This window comes from Schistocerca piceifrons, chromosome 5 (assembly GCF_021461385.2).
Source record: "Schistocerca piceifrons isolate TAMUIC-IGC-003096 chromosome 5, iqSchPice1.1, whole genome shotgun sequence".
NCBI classification, from domain to species: Eukaryota; Metazoa; Arthropoda; class Insecta; order Orthoptera; family Acrididae; genus Schistocerca; species Schistocerca piceifrons.
The window spans coordinates 704825132-704845789 of NC_060142.1; positions in this window are offsets into that span (position 1 = coordinate 704825132).

The window sequence follows — 20658 nt, forward strand, 5'->3', positions numbered from 1 at the left end:
TCTTCAAATGCCTAACCTTCTGATGCTTCCCTTGTACTACTTTGGTTTGTGGTTCTCTCCATTTTTAAAACACTGTTGGTACTATTTTGCACCTGCAAAATGTAGCAGAACATGACTAGACACAGAGATCTGGAGGTGCCCAGTTTCAGCCACGTACCCGCTTGTACGCTACTCCCACCAAATGGAATTCATTTTCCGATACAACTAGCAATATACACTGTGGAAATAAACAACGAACTTCCATCTGCCCCATCTGAAGATGAGTCTGAAAAGTTTCGAAAACTAATAAATGAAATAAACAAACATTTCAGGAAAGTGACTAATTGTAGTTTTCAGTATTTATTTTCAATACGCAATCCCAGCATCTAGTATGTCCCTTACGGATAAGTTTCATCTGTTTCAGGATGTATTCCACGGTGTTTCACAGAAAAAAAAGAAAATGTTCCAATGTGTATGAATCCCTAAGGGACCAAAAGTGCTGAGGTCATCGGTCCCTAGACTTACACACTACTTAAACGAACTTACGCTAAGGACAACACACAGACACCCATGCCCTAAGGAGGTCTTGAACCTCCGACGGGAGGGGCCGAACAATCCGTGATATGGTTCCTTAGACTGTGCGACCACTCCGCGCGGTTGGTGTTTAGCACTATCATGGTGTTGTCCTACGTCTGCATACATCAGAAATATTACGAAGTGATCAAAAAATACAACGGAGTCTTTATGTAGAGAACGATTTTGCGCTTTTGGTAAAGGCCAAGAAGATCCTTACGAAGGAGATGAGTAATTTTCACTATTTCATGTCTGTCCACATTGAGTTATTCTCACAGAGATTCATACTATCTAGCTGAGACGGGAAGCTCCTGTTTCCGCTTGTCCGTTTTTGTGAATCAAATTTTTGTTCTTAAGATTTTGTGGCCGAGCGGTTCTAGAAGCTACAGTCTGGAACCGCGTGACCGCTGCGGTCGCAGGTTCGAATCCTGCCGCGGGCATAGATGTGTGTGATGTCTTTAGGTTAGTTAGGTTTAAGTAGTTCTAAGTTGTAGAGGACTGATGACCTTAGCACTTAAGTCCCATTGTGCTCAGAGCCATTTGAACCATTTTTTCTTAAGATTTAGACCTTCTACAAAACAATGTTTTTCAGGCATTAAACGTATGAAAACAAGCCAACATGTGCAAACCCATTCGTAAAATTAATAGATTTTCATGCGAAAAAAACAACAAAATAACAATTAATATGCCATAGTTTCTAGGTCCAAAACAGAAACCCAACCAAACGTTTTCTATATTGTTTAATAGGAATAGAGAGAGACCCGTTCTAGATGACCCGTTGATGTCACTCGTTTGGGCTGATCTTTGACAAAAAGCCGGTGACGAATGAGTTTTCAGTATAAAATATACTGCGAACGTGTCCACAGTTAAATCACGTCTTCGCGAAAACTAAATCTCATGCTACGAAATAGCTGCTGTGGGTATGAAATAGGGATAAGAGAGAGAATAAGGGAGACAATTCTGGCGTGAACTAAGACAGCGTCTGTAATTTACACAGTCGACGAAGAGAGCTAGCTACCGATCAGGGTAAGGGCGAATCGCATAGCTGAGTAAAAGAGAATCACCTACTGTGTTTCGTAGGACACACCCACAACAAGAGCACCGCCTGGTGTGGAATAATGCGGGTCATTTCACAGGCAGCTTCACTGACATGGAGCGACCGGCACGAGAGGAATGCCAAACAGCCCTAGGCCGCTCGAGACCACCGTACCCAGGGCCAACAAATCACGTCAGTCGCGTAATAACGAAATCACACGCTACGCGAGCGTCGTAATGGACGCCAAATTGCCGTGACCAGGAGATTGTAGCGCGCCACACGGCACGTCAAACTGCTCCGTATCGAGATCGTGCCGGGGGCGACCCGACTGATCTCTGCTCTCTGCTCTCTCTCTCTCTCTCTCTCTCTCTCGTCTCTCGCTGGCCCTAATTTATATGCTCGTACTTAACACGCTGGCCCAGCAACGGAACTCCTACTGCGAGAGGAGCTAAACCACACGTTATTTCAGGGCGAAAACAGCGACCTGCCACAGCAGAAACACAGGCTACAGACGTGCGAACTATATAATGTCGACGTTACTGAAGACAGCTGTTCGATACTGACTATGGTCGTATCAAATAACTACAATCTGACGCTTCACGGCCGCAGGATCCGTACTGTGAATGCAGAGTAGGATGCCCTGTGGTGGGCTTGAGGATGAAGGACCGAGCATCGTTGCATTACATAGTGAATGCTAATCGGGAATTTGTCTTCAGTAAGCATTTTCATGACCAAGATCATCATAACTTACAGAGGTGAGTCATTGCCAGCTACTGATGTACTGTCAGAATATGAAGAAGTTGATGACTTTGTCTACCTGGGCTCAGTTGTTCAAAGAGAGAGTGTGGCTCTACACTGAATATACGATGTAGAATTGTTCTGTGTAGGGATACTGTATAGAAGGTGACAGTGGTTTGGAAAGATCGAGCCCTAGCCAGACATGCTAAATTGAGTGTGCTGAAATCTCTGGTGCTTCCAGTTTTCATTTATGGAGCTGATACGTGGACAATAACTCAACAGGAACCCAAAGGACTTGATGCTTTCGACGTTTGGACGTTTAGGATGTCACAGAGAATCATGGATGGACAAATGATTCAAAATATCAGTCCCTCAAGAACTCAGTGTGGAGAAGAGGTTGTCCACCATTTGTTTCCAGCGAATCCTGCAGTTCTTTGGATCCATAGTTCAACGACAGGAAGATAACTTGGAAAACATAATTATCCAATGTTAGTCTGATGGGAAAATATTGCAGGGAAGACCACCGAGACGACCACTGGATCACATAAAGGAGAAGATACACACGAACATTGGGCATGCTTTTCCGAGAGGCAAAAGACCGGAAAAAATTGAGACAGACTTAACAGGATTGTGTGATGGGTCATCAATGTTAGCTGTGAAAGACCGAGTGTTGATGAAGCATTTTGATACTGGTTCAATGAAGTGGTAGTGTACAAGTGGTCCGTATGGGATCAGGGTTAGCCGAACTACCGTTCTTGGAGTCCTAGGCCGGCCGGGGTGGCCGAGCGGTTCTAGGCGCTACAGTCTGGAACCGCGCGACCGCTACGGTCGCAGGTTCGAATCCTGCCTCGGGCATGGATGTGTGTGATGTTCTTAGGTTAGTTAGGTTTAAGTAGTTCTGTTCTAGGGGACTGATGACCTCAGAAGTTAAGTCCCATAGTGCTCAGAGCCATTTTTGGAGTCCTAAATCCGTTACACCTAGAAAGAAGGCTGTTTCAGTTCGAGCGTCTTTTATAATCGCTTACTCGCGCGCCACGCTCAATTCACTTGTCAACCCAAAGACGATTCTATCCCAGCCGACTCTGTCTGCTGGGGACCTACATATTTGCAATAGGAATAGGCAGGTATCTCTTAGGGAGACGTGATAGTTTCGACTGGTGTCTGCTAATCCGAACGCTTTGCCCCTATTTTTCAGTTCGACGCTTCGTGCAGTTTGAGCACAAACCACTCTGATTTCTGGTAGAACACCAAACGGACGTCACTCAGACACCTGTCTCGTGCTTACGGAGCGGAAAAGGTTACGCCTTTGATCTCTTCACAACACGCTGTGATCCGTATCTGTTTCAGATTTAACTATCTATTCAAGTGACTTATAAACAGGTTCTTCCACTCTCAAGATCACTTTTCGGAAGTTCGTAATTATACGTCGAATATTCTTGTATTGCGTGTCTTGCAATATGTCAGACGTGGATAACGAACTGCTTCATATGCATTTCAAAAGCATATGTAGAGGAATGAAGGTAATATTTTTTATTTAGTTGCAGTGCAGTCGCCATTGCTGAATGAGACATCCGTATAGGGGAACGTTAGATTTTTCATTACAGATCGTGTAATTTTCACTGTAAGGTAGTTATTATGTCTATCAATTATTTGTCTAACATTTGTGAGAGTAAGAGTTCAATATCAATGATACTGAGTCTCGTAACATGAATTTCATACAACTAATAAAATATCACATAATTTAAAAACAGTTTTTAAAGGAATATTTCACCTAAGAGCATTGTCCACCTCCTCGATCCAAATGATTTTTATTAAAAGTGTGTCTCATTCAATGACGTGTATAAAATAGTTTGCTTGTTGTCTACAGCATTACATTATGTTGTGACTTGGCAAGACAGCCAATCCACTAGGACGGGAGGCCGAAGGGCACGCGTTTAAGCTCACGCAGGATGGCGTGAGGTCTGGAAAATGACAAGGTCTTTATAGTAGCAAAAATAGTACGTAGCTTCTGGAATACTTAACTTTAATCCATAATTGGTAAACATCGGTCTGACGGTACATGCCTCACAAGATAAATAGGAATTGATAATGACGCCTTGCTAGGTCGTAGCAAATGACGTAGCTGAGGGCTATGCTAACTATCGTCTCGGCAAATGAGAGCGTATGTAGTCAATGAACCATCGCTAGCAAAGTCGGCTGTACAACTGGGGCGAGTGCTAGGAAGTCTCTCTAGACCTGCCGTGTGGTGGCGCTCGGTCTGCAATGACTGACAGTGGTGACACGCGGGTCCGACGTATACTAAAGGACCGCGGCCGATTTAAAGGCTACCACCTAGCAAGTGTGGTGTCTGGCGGTGACACCACACATTACGAGGTAAGACATTGTCATTTCAGGATCAGTCTGCTACGAAAACTATCAACGCACAGGGACCATTTCATGAACAGCATTGTTAGGCAGATCATTATTACGCAGAGACCACTTTGTTTAATTAAACAGATTAATACTAAAGTTCAAGACTTAATCAGTTTATATATAGTTTTTTTTACAAATATTACAAAGCAAGGCCAAATTCGTGTTCTACTGTCGCAGACACATCCACACATCAAAAATAGTTTTGCGTCACCTTGGTTCTGAGAGTTCCGGAACGTATACAGAAAATTGGAATAAAAATGAACATAAACATCATTTCCGTCCTTTTTACTGCTCATGAAAACCACACATTGCATGTTGTACCACCATACAGCGAGACCTTCAGAGGTTGTGATCCAGACTGGTGTACTCACCGGTTCCCCTAATTCCCAGTATAACGTCCTCCTGCATTGATGCATGCCTGTATTCGTCGTGGCATACTATCCACAAGTTCACCAAGGCACTGTTGGTTCAGATTGTCCCACTCCTCAACGGCGATTCGGCGTAAATCCCTCAGAATGGTTGGTGTGTCACGTCGTCCATGAACAGCCCTTTTCTGTCTATCCCAGGCATGTTCGATACGGTTCAGGTCTGTTCGTTAACCTGAAGCAAGTCAATCACAGGATGTGCAAGATTGTGGCGCGAATTGTAGTCCATGAAGACGAATGCCTCGCCAATATGCTGCCATAATCCGTAGACAGCGGTCATCCACTGCAGTAGTAGCCCTTGGGCGGCCAGAGCGAGGCATGTCACAGACAGTTCCTGCCTATCTGTATCTCCTCCGTGTCCGAACAACTTCGCTTTGGTTCACTCCGAGACGCCTGGGCACTCCCCTTGTTGAGAGACCTTCCTGGCACAGAACACGTAACATTGCGGACGCGATCGAACCGCCGTATTGACCGTCTAGGCATGGCTGAACTGCAGACAACACGAGCCTTGTACCTCCTTGCTGGTTGAACGACTGCAACTGATTGGCTGTCGGACCCCCTCCGTCTAATAGGCGCTGCCCATGCATGGTTGTTTACATCTTTGGGCTGGTTTAATGACATCTCCAAATAGTCAAAGGGATTGTGTCTGTGATACAATACACACAGTCAACGTCTATCTTCAGGAGTTCTGGAAACCGGGGTGATGCAAAACTTTTTGTGATGTTTGTATATTTGGTTTCTCTCTCAGTTGCAAATACAGAAAGCTACATAAAGTTAAATAACAGCAAGGTTACAAACAGCCAACCAAACCAGTAAGAGTTCAAAAAAATCAAACAAAAAGAATTTTTGAAGGAAACTTTAAATGTGCTACAGCCCTTGGACAAATGTGTTTTCAAGACACTCAAAACACATTGCTTTGAGATGGCACCAAAATGATATCAAAATATCCCGATACAAAAATGGTCAAAGTTCATTTCAGTGGATTGCTCTGGAGAGCATGGCTGTCAACCGCGTCAGTCCGCTTAGCTCTAACCGGGTTTTCCTGTATGGGGATCTACCCATATAACCCAGATGCGATCGACGATTTACGGTTTGCTCCTCTGAAACCCTAAGAGCAAACACGGAAACAACCACAGAAAGGGGTGCAACAATCGGTAATTCGTCAACAGCCACCCCAGAATACTCCAATCAGGGTATCCATCCTTCTCCACGGAAACATCCTGAAATAAAAAGCTCCGGAGCTGTACCAAACGCTCCACACAATATCTCCAAAGAGCACTGCTGTAGTGAGGGTAAAGTAGTAGTGTGGCCTACTGATGCAGAAAGTAGCAAAATAGAAAGTTTCTGAACCTGATGGTGATGGAAAAAGAAGTGCCGGTACCATTAAGGGAATTAACGTTGGCCTATTCAAGAAGACAGCTAACAAAATCAAAAGAAAAGTTTAAGGCACCGATTCAGACTGCAATGTTGACGATCTTGTCCTCTAAATGATTCTGAAAATGAGGCGACGGAATGGAAGTGTGGATTCTGTCAGAGGAAATGGTCACCTGTTGCAGGTGAAGATAAATGGCTCTGAGCACTATGGGACTTGACATCTGAGGTTATCAGTCCCCTAGACTTAGAACTACTGAAATCTAACTAACCTAAGGACATCAGACACATCCATGCCCGAGGCAGGATTCGAACCTGCGACCGTAGCAGTCGCGCGGTTCCGGACTGCGCGCCTAGAACCGCTAGACCACCGCGGCCGGCCATAAATGTTTGACAATCCTGTACAACCACTATTCGATAGGATAGGTATGCCCATAGAAGTAATAATACGCGACCAAAACGAAAATATAGTTAATAATTTTCCGGAAAACTTTCATGTGAGTTGAAATTATTCTTGTAGCCCCACTGTCCCTTACATTCATTGACTATGAGAGCACATAGTGAATTCCAACAAACTTTGTACATAGTTTTTAACCTTTAAGAAGCTTTTTCTCACTGAGACCCCGCCCTCTCAAAATAATGACGGGGGAAAAGTGAAAAAGTTTGTTGATAACTACATTTACATTGCTCAAACAGGAAAACTACATCAACCACGAAGTTTAAATTTGTTACTTCTTTGCTACGAACCCCATTCGCGAGACATTTTGTTAACACACACAGACACACACGCACACACACACACACACACACACATACACTATATATATATATATATATATATATATATATTATATATATATACTCCTGGAAATGGAAAAAAGAACACATTGACACCGGTGTGTCAGACCCACCATACTTGCTCCGGACACTGCGAGAGGGCTGTACAAGCAATGATCACACGCACGGCACAGCGGACACACCAGGAACCGCGGTGTTGGCCGTCGAATGGCGCTAGCTGCGCAGCATTTATGCACCGCCGCCATCAGTGTCAGCCAGTTTGCCGTGGCATACGGAGCTCCATCGCAGTCTTTAACACTGGTAGCATGCCGCGACAGCGTGGACGTGAACCGTATGTGCAGTTGACGGACTTTGAGCGAGGGCGTATAGTGGGCATGCGGGAGGCCGGGTGGACGTACCGCCGAATTGCTCAACACGTGGGGCGTGAGGTCTCCACAGTACATCGATGTTGTCGCCAGTGGCCGGCGGAAGGTGCACGTGCCCGTCGACCTGGGACCGGACCGCAGCGACGCACGGATGCACGCCAAGACCGTAGGATCCTACGCAGTGCCGTAGGGGACCGCACCGCCACTTCCCAGCAAATTAGGGACACTGTTGCTCCTGGGGTATCGGCGAGGACCATTCGCAACCGTCTCCATGAAGCTGGGCTACGGTTCCGCACACCGTTAGGCCGTCTTCCGCTCACGCCCCAACATCGTGCAGCCCGCCTCCAGTGGTGTCGCGACAGGCGTGAATGGAGGGACGAATGGAGACGTGTCGTCTTCAGCGATGAGAGTCGCTTCTGCCTTGGTGCCAATGATGGTCGTATGCGTGTATGGCGCCGTGCAGGTGAGCGCCACAATCAGGACTGCATACGACCGAGGCACACAGGGCCAACACCCGGCATCATGGTGTGGGGAGCGATCTCCTACACTGGCCGTACACCACTGGTGATCGTCGAGGGGACACTGAATAGTGCACGGTACATCCAAACCGTCATCGAACCCATCGTTTTACCATTCCTAGACCGGCAAGGGAACTTGCTGTTCCAACAGGACAATGCACGTCCGCATGTATCCCGTGCCACCCAACGTGCTCTAGAAGGTGTAAGTCAACTACCCTGGCCAGCAAGATCTCCGGATCTGTCCCCCATTGAGCATGTTTGGGACTGGATGAAGCGTCGTCTCACGCGGTCTGCACGTCCAGCACGAACGCTGGTCCAACTTAGGCGCCAGGTGGAAATGGCATGGCAAGCCGTTCCACAGGACTACATCCAGCATCTCTACGATCGTCTCCATGGGAGAATAGCAGCCTGCATTGCTGCGAAAGGTGGATATACACTGTACTAGTGCCGACATTGTGCATGCTCTGTTGCCTGTGTCTATGTGCCTGTGGTTCTGTCAGTGTGATCATGTGATGTATCTGACCCCAGGAATGTGTCAATAAAGTTTCCCCTTCCTGGGACAATGAATTCACGGTGTTCTTATTTCAATTTCCAGGAGTGTATATATATATATATATATATATATATATATATATATATATATATATATATATATATATGAGAGAGAGAGATGAACGTACCTGCAAAATTTTATCATTGCACGACACACAGTCGGGAGATATGATGTCCTAAATATCGAAGAGAGCGAAAAACTAGTTTCTGCTTAAAATGGAGTGTGTATTAACCACAGTGTACTCATCCAGTGTTTGCTAATGAGAGCACTTACCAGTTCCAGCCATTTTTAACATAATTTCCCTCCTTTTCTAAACTTTCTCTCACTTACATACTTGATGTCAAATATTTAACACATTAGACGGATGACGCTGTTTTGCGCATGGGAGTTTGATTCTTCAAAGAATCGGGGCTTTGGTGGATGATGTGGCTACTGGTGCACTGCTAAAGCGTGCGAGGAGAAATGACGTGCGGGATGGCGATAATGCACTGACATGACAAAAGTCTTGGGATACCTCCTTACATCGTGTCGGACGTCGTTTTGCCCGGTGTAGTGCAAGAATCCGACGTGGCATGGTCTCAACAAGTCGTTGGAAGTTCCCCGCAGAAACAATGAGCAGCATCTAACACATGGCGTTACACTGCATGAAAGAGAAGTTCTGCAGCCTATGACAAGTATTCTACTTGCCTTAGAGGTTTTCTGAATGCGTAGGCATAACTCTGTTTTGTATGCATTTTGCAATAAAACGTCGTGCTTGGCGACGTCATTGGTTTATGAGCCTCGCTAGAGTGTGCATGCACGTTATCCACGTGATGAGGCGTAAGTAGATGCTACCATTCTGCGAGATACCTGCAGAAGGTATGCGAGTTGCATTGATAAACAGAGTAGAAGTGAAGGCCTCCGTGGCACAATCGGCTAGCGCGTTCGGCTATTAACAAAGGTTACTGGTTCGATCCCACCCGGGGGAGAAATCGCTTTAATCGTCACCGAGGTGAGGACAAACGTCGTCTTTGTTACACATACACAGCTACTGTGACGATCCGGCTGCGTTTGCACGATGCCACAGAGCCTTGTACACATTCAGCCAAGTGACAATTGTAGGTAAAAACATGCCCCTGCACAGACGTTCTAGTGTTTTCCTATTTATTCGTCATGTGTGACACTGCAGTAGAGCGACGCCCACTAAAGAAGACGTATCATTTACATTTAATTTCAGCGTATACACAGCGAGTGCCACATGACAGGGCCTCTCTCTCGATGTCGATTTGTATTTGGTGTCCCTTAAGCGTCGGTCTGCAGAAGGCCGCTGTTAGCCGAGCCATGTTGCCTCTGTTGTTGTTGTTGTTGCCTTCCTCTCCCCAATTCCACTCAACACTCCCTCTAATCTTCAGCATTCTTCTGTAGCACCACATTTCCAATTCTCTTCTTGTCTAAAGTATTTATCGCTTATGTTTCACTTCCATACATGGCTTCACTCCATACAAATACCTTCAGAATCGACTTCCTGACACTTAAATCGATACTCGATGTTAACAAATTTCTCTTCTTCAGAAACGCTTTCCTTGCCATTGCCAGTCTACATTTTATATCATCTCTACTTCGACCATCATCAGTTATTTTGCTTCCCAAATAGCAGAACTCCTTTACTACTGTAAGTGGCCGCGCGGTTCTGGCGCTGCTGTCTGGAACCGCGAGACCGCTACGGTCGCAGGCTCGAATCCTGCCTCGGGCATGGATGTGTGTGATGTCCTTAGGTTAGTTAGGTTTAACTAGTTCTAAGTTCTAGGGGACTAATGACCTCAGCAGTTGAGTCCCATAGTGCTCAGAGCCATTTGAACCATTTTACTACTTTAAGTATCTCATTTCTTAATCTAATTCCCTCAGCATCACCCGTCTTAATTCGACTACATTCCACTATCCTCGTTTTGGTTTTGTTGATGTTCATCTTATACCCTCCTTTCAAGACACTGTCCATTCCGTTCAACTGCTGTTCCAAGTCCTTTGCTGTCACTGACAGAATTACAATGTCATCGGCGAACCTCAACGGTTTTATTTCTTCTCCCTGGATTTTAATATCTACTCCAAATTTTTCTTTTGTTTCCTTTATTGCTTGCTCAATATACAGATTGAATAACATCGGGGAGAGACTACAACCCTGTCTCACTCCCTTCCCAACCACTGCTTCCCTTTCATGTCCCTCGACTCTTATAACTGCCATCTGGTTTCTGTACAAATTGTAAATAGCCTTTCGATCCCTGTATTTTACCCCTGCCACCTTCAGAATTTGAAAGAGAGTACTCCAGTCAACATTGTCAAAAGCTTTCTCTAAGTCAACAAATGCTAGAAACTTAGGTTTGCCTTTCCTTAATCTTTCTTCTAAGATAAGTCGTAAGGTCAGTATTGCCTCACGTGTTCCAACATTTCTACGGAATCCAAACTGATCTTCCCCGAGGTCAGCTTCTACCAGTTTTTCCATTCGTCTGTAGAGAATTTGCATTAGTATTTTGCAGCTGTGACTTATTAAACTGATAGTTCGATAATTTTCACATCTAGCCATTCATAAGTGCCAACGAGCTGACCCATAAATTTTCGATGGGATTCATGTCGAGCGATCTGGGAAGCCAGTTCATTCGCCCGATTTGTCCAGAATGTTCAAGGCAATCGCGAAGATTTGTGACGCGGTGACATGGCATCGTTGCTTGAGAATTTGAGTAGCCGAACATAACCATTTCCTGTCAAATACCGGTTCAGATCGACCAGAGGACCCAGTCCATAGCAAGCAAACACAGCCCACATCATAATGGACAGCTAGCACAGTGCCTTGTTGACAGCTTGGGTCGTGGGTTCGTGGGGTCTGACAGAACACTTGTAAGTAGGCTGTTTAGGTTTTTATATTGGTAATGCCACGTAGCGCTCTATATGAAAATCATTAGCTGTGCTGTGTTAAGTCTGTGGCTGGTTTGCATTGTTGGAATATTTGCTATTGTAGTGTTGAGCAGCTGGATGTTAACAGCCACCAGCAGTGGTGGATGTGGGGAGTGAGATGGCGGAGTTTTGAGAGCGCATAATCTGGACGTGTGTCCACCAGAAAGAGTAAATTTGTGAGACTGGATGTCATGGACTGTTATATATATTATGACTTTTGAACGCTATTAAGGTAAATACATTGTTTGTTCTCTATCAAAATCTTTGATTTCCTAGCTATGCCTGTCAGTAGTTAGTGCCTTCAGTAGTTAGAATCTTTTATTTAGCTGGCAGTAGTGGCGCTCGCTGTATTGCAGTAGTTTGAGTAACGAAGATTTTTGTGAGGTAAGTGATTCATGAAAGGTATAGGTTAATGTTGGTCCGGGCCATTCTTTTGTAGGAATTATTGAAAGTCAGATTGTGTGTCACTTTAGCGTTGACCAGAATAAGTAAAGAGGAAAATGTCTGGGTACGTTCAATTTTTCTCAGCTGTTTGAAATTCAAATAACGTAACGGGTTTACGAGCACAGTAATTCATAAATTTTCCTAATGGGACGTTTCACACTCTAACTGTACCATCAGATCTTACCAACTGAAATCGGCACTCACCTGACCAGGCCATGGTTTTCCAGTTGTCTAGGGTGCAATTGATGCAGAGTGGTTCAGCCTGACCACGCCCACCTCTACTGTCACGGACTTCGCCTGAACTAACAGACTACAGTCTGTCGTCCACTCGCCGTGAAACTGCGACTTCATAAACGTAAGGTATTCGGTACGCCTCTGGGAGCCAAGTCGTTCCAGAGCAGGTGGGGAGATAGGCGGGGATCATTACTGCCGGCTGGCGTCACGCGAAGGGCCGCCGCTGAGCTGTGCTGTGCTGGGCTGGGCTGGGCACGGTCAGATAAGGGCTGGTGTTATCGCGCGGGCCGCCGCCACCGCACCCCTCGCGAGGGCAGTAATTACCCGCGCGGGACCAGCCGCAGCCACGGGGTGGGGTGAGCACGGAGTGCTGGAGTGCTGGTGAACGACGGCGGCGCGTACTGCGGCCAGCTCGCGGACACCGCCGCCGACTGCCGCCCCCGCCGCTAATTAACCAATTACGGGCCAAACGGGGGCCACGCGGCGCCATCTTGCCGCCGCGGTTACCGCCGACATCGATCAACAGGCGGCGTCTCGCAGGCCGTTCGTAACGAGGCGATAACTCAGTGCGGGCTACTGACGACGCCACGCGGTCACGGCCCGCGTCGCAAATGAACGGCTCTTTGGCGCAGGTGGTGGCACCGGCGGACAGTCTGCGGAATGTCGATATTGATAAAGTGCCGCGAGCTATCCGTAATTGGCTCCGCCTTCTCTTTTTGTCTCGTGCTGTACCCCGCCATTATTCTCTCCCGATGAGGACAAGATTATCGTAGGATCCAGCGGTGTCGTAATTCGTTCTCCAATAGCATAGCTGTTTTAGTGCCTTAGTTGTCATATTTTATCTTCGTTCGTCTTTATCCAGTATATCTCAGGACTAACCCTTAACAGTTGTGGCCGACTGAAGCTAGGCGCACGATCCAAAGAAGCACGTAGACATTATCTTCAACAAATATTGCAGTATCTGTGTAGAAGAGCTGTGTAATGTATCAATACTAATGATCTTTCATTTTCTTTACTTTTGTCAATACGCCTACTTTCATTAAGTTAACTAACATTATTGCTGATTATGTACATATAGTGACTACCCTGAGACACAACTTTGTAGTCAATCAGAACATGTGACAATTTCAAAAAACGTTAAAAAAGACGACCTGTAGTATAAACGGAACCTCTAACAATACCACCACTTGCAAAGTAGGTTAGAAATCAGATTAATAATGTTGCTCACGCAGCATATCTTCGCTTTATCGGGCAACAACAAAGTTATTGACTGTGGATGGTATCGTCAGAATGGAAATAATGAAGTCACTGTAAGAAATGTCGATTTTGGCACTTCTCTTGAATGGATTCCCACGTAGATTTCGTCGAAGTCGTTATGGCTCATCTTGTTGATTCTAGGGTGATTCAACTTTGACTGCTAGAAGGTCCAGATCTGTATTTTAGCAATATTTGAAGACCTAACAAATGCGTTTTTCAGGAAATTCTTAATGATCAAACAATCCCAGATCAGAACAATCGTATGGTAGAAATAATTTTGGACTTGGTGTTCACGATCCACATTTTTATTAAACTTTTTCTAAATTCCCACATACTTCTTCTTAATTGTCACATCATCAAGAAAACAGTTTTGTATCAATCTTCATATATTTAATATCCACTTTAACCAAATACAAGACCTGACTGTTCTTTTACAAAGCGAAGTAACAACTTAACTTCTGCAAAGTGAAACAAATACTGCTCTGTGCGAATTCGCGCCAAAACGGTTACAAGTAAGTCAAAGATTATGACAGTGTCACAGAAACAAATACACACAAGAACCATACCACCGTAATATATCGATACATGGGAGTACCTATACATTAATAAAACCCAGTGTGAATATTGTCACAAAAATATGTCTGTTACTTCGCAGAAAAGTAGTACGATATTACTGGTATCGAGAACTGGGGTTGGACTGCCGTAATGGTCACGTAAATAAAGAACCATTACAAACCGGAGTTCTAAAGTAAGCAATAAAATAAGTCTGTGGCTATTTTGATCCTGATCTGTGGAGAAAAATCGGTAAAAACAGAATTAGCAACTTTTTCTGAAAGTCAAAATCAATTTGTCCGCTACAGGCTGTTTGTTCTTTTTATTTTTACTTTTTTATTTTACTTGTCTTGTTCCATGCGACAAAATTGAAGACCAGAACTCCATGGACATGGGATGAGTCAATACATGAAAACACCATCAGAAGTGTTAATAAAAGATTAAAAGAAATGTACATGTATCCTATACATACGGCAACGTGCTGAGTATATACTACCATAATAACGTAACGTATGAAATGGTTTAATTTTTTCCAGAAACTCCCGAACAGAACGGGAAGATTGAGCCATGAGGTAATTCTTCAGTTAAGATCTGAATAGGCGCGGAGTACTGAGAAAATTTTTGGAATTCTTCTGATAGCTTATTGAAAATGGATGTAGCAGAATACTGAGCGTATTTTTGCTCAAGAATCAAGGAGCGCCAATCGAAATGCAGATAGGGTTTCTGCCTAGTATTAACTGAGTGAAACGTATTGATTTTTGGGAATGAGCACATACAGTCAATAACAACAGACGCGAAACAAAATATATATTCGGGGAGCAATGTCAGAATTCCCAGCCTCCAGAATAGGGGTCGACAAGACGTTTGTGAACTGACGTCACATATTTTTCCTATTCAAAAAAGTCTGTTCATATTATTATTCAAAAATGTTCACATGTATGTGAAATCTTATGGGGCTTAACTGCTAAGGTCATCAGTCTCTAACCTTACACACTACTTAACCTAAATTATCCTAAATACAAACACACACACCCATGCCAGAGGGAGGACTCGAACCTCCGCCCGGGACCAGCCGTCTTATTATTATTATTATTATTATTATTATTATTATTATTATTATTTCCTTCACTTTCTCAGACGTTAAGTCCGGTTAAAAATGGAGTGACACGGACCTTGATCAAGTGTCACTTCCTTTTAACTGTACGGTATGTGTTATATTGCATTTAGGAACTTTAGGGTAATTGAAAATGTATCAATAATTACGGATTTCTGTAGTTGTATATATATGTTTGGATGTAGCTGTATTGCATTGATGTACTGGTGGATATTGTGTGGTATGACTCCTGTAGTTAATAGTATAATTGGTATGATGTCAACTTTATCCTGATGCCACATGTCTTTGACTTCCTCAGCCAGTTGGATGTATTTTTCAATTTTTTCTCCTGTTTTCTTTTGTATATTTGTTGTATTGGGTATGGATATTTCGATTAGTTGTGTTAATTTCTTCTTTTTATTGGTGAGTATGATGTCAGGTTTGTTATGTGGTGTTGTTTTATCTGTTATAATGGTTCTGTTCCAGTATAATTTGTATTCATCATTCTCCAGTACATTTTGTGGTGTGTACTTGTATGTAGGAACGTGTTGTTTTATTAGTTTATGTTGTATGGCAAGTTGTTGATGCATTATTTTTGCTATATTGTCATGTATTCTGGGGTATTCTGTATTTGCTAGTATTGTACATCCGCTTGTGATGTGATCTACTGTTTCTATTTGTTGTTTACAAAGTCTGCATTTATCCGTTGTGGTATTGGGATCTTTAATAATATGCTTGCTGTAATACCTGGTGTTTATTGTTTGATCCTGTATTGCAATCATGAATCCTTCTATCTCACTGTATATATTGCCTTTCTTAGCCATGTGTTGGATGCGTCTTGATCGATGTGTGGCTGTGTTAGATGATACGGGTGCTTGCCATGTAGTGTTTTCTTTTTCCAATTTACTTTCTTCATGTCTGTTGATGTTATGTGATCTAAAGGGTTGTAGAAGTGGTTATGAAATTGCAGTGGTGTAGCCGATGTATTTATATGAGTGATTGCCTTGTGTATTTTGCTAGTTTCTGCTCGTTCTACAAAGAATTTTCTTAAATTGTCTACCTGTCCATAATGTAGGTTTTTTATGTCGATAAATCCCCTTCCTCCTTCCTTTCTGCTTAATGTGAATCTTTCTGTTGCTGAATGTATGTGATGTATTCTATATTTGTGGCATTGTGATCGTGTAAGTGTATTGAGTGCTTCTAGGTCTGTGTTACTCCATTATTATTATTATTATTACTATTATTATTATTATTATTATTATTATTATTATTAATATTGAACATGTAACAGAACGACATGTTTCCATATGCATAAAAATTTGCAGAAATATGTAGTTCTTGTTTCAGTTCAGAAAAAGATGTAGTTAAAAAGTAACTGCACATTTTTCAGCCATAAATACCGTTTGTGAATGGGAAGAGTTACCGCCGAATGTAATGATGTATGTCACAAATAAGTGAAAATAAGCACGGCAGATTAATTTTCGTGCTGAACACCACTTACTGCGGATACTGTTCTAATGGTAAACATACCAGTATTCCATTTCTGAACAAAGTCGATAACATGGGCAAGAACTTACTGTGAGTTAACATCAAATTTTTCTCTACAAGACATGAGTTTATGTCTTGATGTGAATTATTTTATACATTGCCCACGTTGCACTCAACATCCTTGAGTATTGAGGTAGTGTCATCAGTAATATATATATATATATATATATATATATATATATATATATATATATATATATATATATATATATATATATATATATATATATATATATATATATATAAGAAACAGTAGTGGACCCATCACTGACCCTAAGGACATGCCCACTTCACCGTGCCTCACTCAGACTCCTTATCATATCATGGAGAACGTCCTTTTGCTGTCTCTTCTTGGAGTATGAGAGGAATCAATTGTGAGCTGCTCCTCATATTCGGTAATGGTCCAACACCTGCAGTAATATTTTGTTATTAGCACAGCCAAACCCCTTAATCAAATCACAGAATACTCCTAGTGTCCCAACCTTTCGTTTAATACATCCAGTGCTTCACAGAGGAAAGAGAATATAGTATTTTCAGTTGCTAAAACATTTCTAAAACCAAACAACGTTTGACAGCAAATTAAATGGGCTGAAATAATAAATTACCAATATACAGGGTGAGTCAGGAGGAAAGGTACATGCTTTGAGACGCAATAGTATTAGTGATTCTGAACAAGGTACTTCATATTGACGCATGCCCTATTGTGAATGGTTTCCGAGAGAGAGCACGTTTAATATCACTTTTGTACGTTTTTCTTTAATAACTCGAAAACCGCACATTCCAACGAAAACGTATCTTAGCACACAACTAAACTAAATGAAATTTTATACAAAGATGTCCTGTTTATTTTTTGTCTAGGACTAACAGTTTGCGCAGAGGGATCGGGGGGTGGGGGTGGGGGGGGGGGGATACTGAAAATCCCACGCGACGCCCGTGCGCTGTAGCTTAGTTACTTTTTGCAGGCCAGCTTGAGGTAGTTTTCCGACTTGATAGACCACAAGCGTCCTGTATCAAAATGTTCGTCTCCACTTCCTCTGTATTACTGTGGTACGTTGTAAACAATGACAATGAATAATACAGAAAACAAATAGAAATGTACACTAAAAGTGTTGTATCCCGGAAACCATTCCGAATAGGGCATATGTTCATATCAAGTTTTTTGTTCAGAGTTAGTAATGCTATCACCCGTCAATACACGTACCTTTCCTCCTGACTCACGCTGTATATATATTAGCTTTAGCAAAAGCAGGCGACGTAGAAATAGGTCTACAATAGTCTATATTATCCCTTTCCCCTTTTTCATAAAACAGTTTCACTTTGAGTACTTCAATCGTTCAGAAAACTGACCGTTCATAAAGGAAAAATTACAAATGTGCCTAATTACCGGGCTAACATACGTAGCTCAGTGACATATCGTATTATACAACCCGTCATATCCGTGACAGTCCTTTGTCTTTAACGATTTAATTATTCACTGAATCTCCCATTTTCCAGGAGAGTCAAATGATTCCCTGTAGAAACTAAGTTTTTATTTAATTCACCTGCTATGTGTAGATAGTGATTGTTAAATAGTGTACGTACGTCTGAGCTATCAGTAACAAAAACATTTTTACCACATATTGTCTTTATGTCCTCGTCCTTGTGCCCCTGCGGCGACATTTCTTTTACGACTCGCCATATGGTTTTATAGGATCGTATTGAAATTTTATTTCAAAACTTATTTTGCTGCCGAGGTGTTCCTTTTAAATTAGCAGTAATACAGTGCGCATACACTTCTAAAAAGTGTCTCTTTTTCATTGACAACGATCGTAACTAACAACAGAAAAACACACATGCAGAATCTACGTATATCACAGCAGGCTGCTTGATGGGAAACTGCTTCTTAGCGTTCTTGTGTGACATTAATAGCATTATTCCGCAAGAGACCGCTTCCAGTACGCCATGAGCTCTTGCTCATTGCTTTACAGACGGAGTGTACTAGCCAATTTCTAGCTGAAGCCATTTCGAAATACAGATGTGCAATGCCTTCATACTTAAACTAAATTCATGGTGAAACAAAAGTCATCGATGCACTTCCACATTTGAAAATGCCTCTGTTGTGCTCCGTCCTACTGAAAATTGAAATTTTCCGCGTGTTCTAGCAATTCTATAAAATACAGATGAAAGGGCGAGCTAGCTGCACCAAGGAATCCACTACAGGCAGCCACACGATCCGGCAACAAGCAGATGTTGCCAAGGTAAACCTTTAAAGCCTAAGCCTTTTGAAACACTTTTACCGTCACCCACCTTATAACGCATTTTTTTTTTTTTTTTTTTTGCCTAAAGGTGTTTGCTGTCGTCAGAATAATTATGGGATCCAGATTTGAATCGCGAGAGTGTAGCCATAGTTGTTAATAATGACGCAAACCGGGAGGGGGGGGGGGTTTGGAAAGTGGTTTCGAGCTGCGCCATTTCAGGGATTTAACCCTTATTGACAGCCACTGTGATAGGCGTGTGTTCCACAAATCAGAGCATATTGTTTTTCCATTTCACATTTCCAGGAACGTCACGTTCGTTAATCTGCCGAATTCGTATACCGCTGTGTCGAGGCCTTTTGTGTACTCAGTAACCAACAATACAAACAGGTTATGCGAGCATGGACATCGGAGGTGACAGCGCTTCAGATGACAGCCAACAGAATCTCAGTGTAGACAAGTGTAATGTGCTGCGGATACATAGAAAGAAAGATCCCTTATCATTTAGCTACAAAATAGCAGGTCAGCAACTGGAAGCAGTTAATTCCATAAATTATCTGGGAGTACGCATTAGGAGTGATTTAAAATGGAATGATCATATAATGTTGGTAGTCGGTAAAGCAGATGCCAGACTGAGATTCATTGGAAGAATCCTAAGGAAATGCAATCCGAAAACAAAGGAAGCAGGTTACAGTACACTTGTTCGCCCACTGCTTGAGTATTGCTCACCAGTGTGGGTTCCGTACCACATAGGGTTGATAGAAGAGATAGAGAAGATCCAACGGAGAGCAGCGCGCTTCGTTACAGGATCATTTAGTAATCGCGAAAGCGTTACGGAGATGATAGATAAACTCCAGTGGAAGACTCTGCAGGAGAGACGCTCAGTAGCTCGGTACGGGCTACATACGGGATTTCGAGAACATACGTTCACCGAGGAGTCAAGCAGTATACTGCTCCTTCCTACCTATATCTCGCGAAGAGAACGTGAGGATAAAATCAGGGAGATCAGAGCCCACACAGAGGCATACCGACAATCTTTCTTTCCACGAACAATACGAGACTGGAATAGATGTGAACACCGATAGAGGTACTCAAGGTACCCTCCGCCACACACCGTCAGGTGGCTTGCGGAGTATGGATGTAGATGTAGACAGGCAAGAGGTGGCAGCCACCATCCGACTACCAGGCGGCAACCTAAGCATACCAGAAGTGACTGGCCCCACGGACCTTTTATCCTTCGTGAACCATGTGACCGAAAGTAGTACCTGCGTATTTAGGCAGGTGCCCAGGCTACACTTCATCAGCCAAGTGAGTTACCTGGGCCTGGCGCTGATTGCAAAAGCATTCCCACAATGAAGAGCTCACTCTGGAGACGCTTCTGTGATGTTGGCGCCGTCCATACTGACCATCTCCACGGGATGCCAGCTACAGGTCTAAACCATTCGTAGTCAGTTCACTGAAGAGATGTGTCATCTGAAGCCATGACCAGCAATTGAACTTTGTAATATTTGTCTTTGTTTTTCACCGGCAACACGCCAAACTTAAACTTTTGTGCGTCATTCTGGGGCTTTATCTTTTGTTCATCCTCTCAGGACTTTAACAT